We start from the raw sequence: 6,157 nt of genomic DNA on the forward strand, positions 1-6,157 counted from the left end.
GGAAATTGATGCAGGATAATTGGGCACATAGGGAATCCTTGGCAATTTGTGCTTTCAGACTCTACTTGAGAAATTAGATGTCAGTGCAAATGTGAAATTGCTCCTCAATGTTCTCAAAGATTCCATGAAAATTTAAACATAAATCTTAAGTATTTCCAGCAAAGGGATTCTTCCCCTTTTTTTTGTGCCAACTTGAAATGAAGCCCTGTGAAAATGATCTGAATGAAGTGAAAGTGTATGAAGGGGTGGGGGGGAGACATGCGAGCTTGTGTAAAGTTGGGGCTGCACTCCGAGGAGGATGTCGGGGCTCTTGCTCTCGGTAAAATCCTCATGCAAGAATTCATTAGATTCTTTTTGACAGGAAGTAAAGTTTGAATTCATCTGAAGACTTGTAATTATAATATTCAAGATATGTACACCTATAGCGCAAAATATAACTCAGACGATGCTGTATAGCCTACTTTTTTTGCTTGGGTTCAAAGAAGAAGTGTAGAAGTTACAAGGTACAATAGTACAGCAAATGTGTTCATATGAATGAAAATAAATTACACAGCCGTGAAAAAATATTTTAAGGAGCAACATTTTTTGAAGTTTTGGGAGGTCATGCATTGATAAAGTTTTTTTTGAAATAAGTTAGAACAATTTAATTTGAAAACGATCCAGACTCTGAAAAAAAAAAACAAGGGTCATTAATTACATTCTATCTATTAAGCCTCAATTACAAGCATTACTGAAAATTAATAAATCATCATCTTCGTCACAGTCTGATCAAAACTTGTGGGGAATTTTATATTCATGCGAAATCAAGTTAAACTGATCGTTTAAAAAGTCTTGCTCCAAACTCCTAGTTATATTTAAATGTTAGTGTTTATTCCTCACGGGCACACAGTGCAACAGAAAATGCTAAACAAGAATATTTTTGGTAAGCATACTACATACTGACACTCTGGAAAACGGCTTCATTTGTCCTCATTAAAAGCTTAAAAGTCCATGAATAAATAATCATTAAAGAGGATACTTTTTCCCCCGTTTTTTTTTTTTTTTTTTTTTTTTTTTTTTTTTTTCTTTGGCCTTATGCAAAATACACTCACTGACTAAATAAATATGCTCCATAAAGGCTGTTTAGAAACGTGCCCTCCCCCCTCTACTTCCACATTTAGATAGCTGACATGCACCTAAAGATCAGATCCTACATTGGCTGTTGGTTTCGGAGGGAAAAATTGGACCTCCGAGAGTCAACTTAATGCAATTAAGTGAGGATGATGAGTCTTTCTCGCTGTGTGCTGCTTGAATCACTAAGCAAGGCGGAATCAAAACTTAAAGGCAAGAAGAAAAGAAAAGAGCGGGAGATGAGCGTGCACAGACCGGTCCCTGCGGTTTAATTATTTTAATTATCTCTCTTCTTTCAGCTTTCCTAAAAAAAGAGGCCATTAAAGGATGCCCGTTTGGGTTAATCTGATTAAAAAAACAAGATGGAGGGAGAGATGAAAGGCTGCAGATGTCAGTGCTAATCAGGGGAGTTAAAACTGCTATTTGTGAACTGGGACGGTTGTTAAAGTGGGTAGAAAGTGAGTGCAGTGTGAGTGTTTTTCTTTTTTTTATACGTTTTTCCTCACTTCAAAACACCTCCTTCCTGCAGCCTCTGTTGATCAACTCCCTCTCATGCATCTCCTCAAACTAACGCCATGTTTGATTCTCCGCCGCGCTCTGTAACTGTGCTGGCAGCAGGTCAGGCAAACACGGCGCGACTGGAGAGAAAATATTAAAAGTTTATGTTTAGTCTCCGGTGGTATGGTTTCGTTTTTCGTAAAGGAAGATGCCATTTGAACAAGTGATGAAAGCAGCATTAGCAATTAGCAACACCAGAGTGAATCCCTCATTTTTTTTTGCCAAGTCTGCCAATAAGGCACATCATTATTGATTTTCCAATCTCTGCATTTTCATTCAGAGGCAAAAGATAATCTTTAATTGCTTCTTATCAAGTAATTTCAGTCAATAACTCAATAGTCCTTAAAGTGTTATTTTCTTGAAACAAGTGAAGAAAGTCTGTCAGTATCTCTGCAGATTATCTCCTCGTGCATTTTCTAAAACCAGATTTAACTTTTCTTGACTCGCATGGAGCAAACTGTCTTATTCTTTCTTGTTGCAATATGCATGAAGGTAGAGGGAAATAGATACTGTGGGCGTAACTCAAAGTCCAACAAGTACAAAACATTTGTGCACTCAAATCAGCCTGAATAACCTTTTCATTTTAGAGTATTCTTTCAGTTTCTATGTCCCAAACAAGGGAGCAAACAAACGCTTTTGGTTATGTGTTCTTGAGTGTTTAAAGATACAGATGGTAATTTTCTAAGGTTGCTTTCTAATGGAAACATGTTTAAATGTTCTAACCCCCCTACAGTTTTTAACATTGTTTAAAAAAATGTAATTAAATTAAACATTTCTGGCATTATTCTTTTCAAATCAATTTGACATAGCACTGACTTGATAAGATGGAGATGATTTTTGCAGTGTAATTATTTAATGTGATTATAAGAAGCCATATGCATCTACTTTACTTCAGTCAGCAGGCCAAATGCAACACTGTCAACTCTGATAACGCGGGGAGTTGTTAAAGTTCCTCCGACTGCAGAGCTTGACATTTGTTCAGGCAAGAATGAGCACAAAACCAGCACAGGTGTCGAGCCCCAGCATGGCGAGAGGGGAGGGGAAAGGAGAGAAGAAAAAAAAAAAACAGAAAAAAATAACAAACAAAGATCTACTTTCAAACTAAATCAAGCAGAAGGAATGTCCTGAGTGTGTACAGAGATGGACGGGAGCCCATGCAATATTAAAGCGCCGTGTCTGGCAATGCCAACCGTGCCACTCCTCTCCGCGGCTCCCGCCCTCCCGGCTTCCCGGCCATCGGCTCTTCCCTCAAGGTGACACTTCAAAGCGGGCACGCAGACGTGGCAGGCCTGGCTGTCGGCATGAAGCCAGCCTCCCTCCCCCTCCCCCTCTCCCGCCCACCACCCATTCTACCCCGCTACCCCCCAAACCCCCCCCCACCCACCCACCACCACCACCACCACCTCAAAGACACAGCTACTACCCCTGCTGGGCCAGGTCAGCGCCAAGATCCACACCGCTCGCCGCCTCGGGAGCCGCTGTCAAAAAACTCTTCCCCACAAGCTTAATTAATAACGGGCCATTCCTAATGCAAACCCTCTGAATCTGCAGCCTGTTTCCCTCCCATCCTATTGGTGAGTTCTGAGGCCTCGACAGAAGGCAGACAAGGAGAGGAGGGCTGGTTGGGGATGCATCCAAATCATTTGAATTTCGATGATTGGGATTCACATGCATTATTCTCCGCGCTTTATAACCTATTTTCTGTGTTGTACAGTGTGCTGCCTGCCTGCCTGTCTGTCTTTTTTTTTTTCTAAAGATGTCTCTCTTCTGCAGATGATTGGAGACACTCGAACCAAAGAATATGGGGCTGCTGTCCTAGCCCTGTCTGACAGGTAGGGTAGGAAAAACCTAAATGCACACACACACGCACACACACACACACCCTGTCTGCATCAGCTGGGTCCAGGGCCTGTAATCACCTCTCAAACCTGGAGGGAGAATTTTACAGAGCGCGCTGTGATCGATATTTGCCGATCCGTCTGCCCGTATCAACCTCAAATAAAAGCTGAGAGCAGGAGACAAGGCAGCACAGGCAGGTCGTGGGGAGGTCTGCCGCACCCCCCGTTTGATGTCTGCGAAAGCGCTCATCAGTGTGTAGAACCGGCCTCAACTCGGCACGCCGGGTCACCGCCGCCTCACCCTGAGCAGCGCACGGTTGATTGTCTCGCTGTCGGGGCGAGCGGGGTTGTTGTTTTCCGAGGTGAGAGGACGGATCTTTTCCGGCAAGCTGGGCTTCGTTTTTTTAATAGGGCCCCAGCTCCGGCACCTCGCCGGCCCGCTCAGGCCGACACGCTGATGATGAGGAGGGGAACTCGTCCAGATTCACTCCTCCTCCTCCTCCTGCCAGTCCTCAGCTCATGTTGTTACTGTATTTTTATTCACTGCGTGTGCTCCTCTGTCTCCTCAGTTGCATTCTTGATGGACTGAGTGGGGTGTGGGGGGGCGAGTGCAGGCTAAACAACCCTGTGTGCCTCGAGAAGCCGTGGTTAAATGGTACACGGCTCGGAAAACATAAGGTCTGCAAGAACGAGCTCAGCCACGAGAGCATTGCGGCATTTAGGGCAAGGAGCCGGTTACTTTAGCTGACACACTGATATAATTAGGTCGTAATAAATAAGAGAGGCAACGGGGAGCAAGGGCGTGTCTCAACAGTGGCCATTAGAGAAACCACATAGGTTGCATTTCAAGAAAAAAAGTCACCTGTCTACCGGGAAATACACACACTTTCTCTTTTTCCTGCACACATTTACTCAGTGTCCTACTTGCAGAGTCCTTATGCGTGTTGTTCTAAACCCCAGAAGCCTGGCCCTTTAAGTGAGCTAACTGGGGTGGTTGTAGGCTCAAACCAACCTTAATTAGTACACTTACTGCACAGTGAGGGCAGGTACGAAGGCGAGCCTCCACACTGCAGTTTTCCCTCAGATTAAGCCTCTTTCAGACGAGGCTGTAACCTCCCACAATGATGTGGTAATTAACTTCATTAGCTTTCGATTCTCTTTTAGTTTTGGCAAAGTGGGTGAAGCTTAGTTTTGGCCTCCATTGAGATAAGAGTATCAGAAATCGGTTAATCTCGTCTGTCTGTGTTTTAGCTCCACCAATGTTGCTGTATTTCACGCGTGCTACCTGCTGTTCATCTTGGCGACATGCATGTGCATGAGCGGGTTGTAATGAGTCAGGCATCAGGTTTTAATAAGCAGAGCTTTACCCACAGATCCTTCTGTGATTTGCATCCATGTCGGACACGAGGCGTAAAGCGGGGTGATTGATTCATGGCTCGTCCCATATTGGAGGGAGAGAGAGAGAGAGAGAGGGAGAGAGAGAGCAAAGGAAGGCCGTAGATTTATTATCAAGCTCAGCGACAAAGGGAGGAAGAGAGTGTGCATATGTTAATCCGCTGGCTGAACGATGATCAAAGACTGGAACAAGCTGAGCCCTGCTGATCGCCTCGGGGCAAACGATGCTCTCCAAGCAGCTGGGAAAGTGTGCAGACGAGGAGTAAACAGATAGTTAGAAAAATCAATAGCCGAGGTTCGGGCCGCGGCTTGGTCTGAAGGTCAAAAGAGGCTGGTGTCTGCGGCGCGTGGAGGGAAGTCTGGAAACCAGGGGCGCTTTTAGGCCAATTTAAGAGAAGTGATGTGTTTACAGCTGAGTTGTGTCCAGGCATGAAGGAAGTTCAAGCTGAGGTTACGGCTGCTCCGGTCAGCTCGGTGATATGAGAGAAAAAAAAGAAAAAAATACACCCTGAAAAAAAACAACAGTTCTGGCTAAGACCAGAACATCTAAGGGTTTGATTCATGGGCAGTGGCATGGGTGTGTGCCTGGAACGAGGACCTCGCATCCGTGCTCATTTGGGTTTCAAAGGAAGAAGGATTTTCTTTTGAGTGTCAAAACACCCTGCGTGGGGCTCGTTTGTTCGTTATCCGCTGTCCCACCTTCTTCTTTAGACTGACCCTCAGTATTCCCACAAGGCCGCTACCTCAGGAACCCGCGCTCGTTGGCTGCTTTGGGAATTGGTGCCATCTCTGTGATCCCGTCCTCAAGCCTCATTTTTGGTTTGAATTTGAAATTTCCATAGACAAAAACATCCAATTCTCCTATATGTCTTCATGTAAATTATTGTAGAAAGCCGAGTACTTTCTCTTTCATCAAAGCAGTCACCTCTCAGCTTCATAATCCGCAGTAGCGGTTGGAAAGTAAAAATATTATCTGTCACTGCTCTATTCATTAAGAATTCATATCTTTGTTTGCCTATAGCTGAATAATTACGATGACTTAGCTTTTTACCCCCAAGCTTTGGCGTCTTTTGACTCCCTCCACTTCAGAAGCGGATTGTTTTTGTGATTAGTCACTTTGTTTAATCTGGTAATGATGGCGTCCCCTCAGGCTAAATGCCTGATTTGTGCTTACCAGTTTATTTATTCATTTGTACTTTTGACGTGTTAATCTGCATAAACGGCGCAGAGCTCCACCAGGACCCCGGCACGTCTCC

Source organism: Anoplopoma fimbria, chromosome 14 (assembly GCF_027596085.1).
Source record: "Anoplopoma fimbria isolate UVic2021 breed Golden Eagle Sablefish chromosome 14, Afim_UVic_2022, whole genome shotgun sequence".
Taxonomy (NCBI): Eukaryota; Metazoa; Chordata; class Actinopteri; order Perciformes; family Anoplopomatidae; genus Anoplopoma; species Anoplopoma fimbria.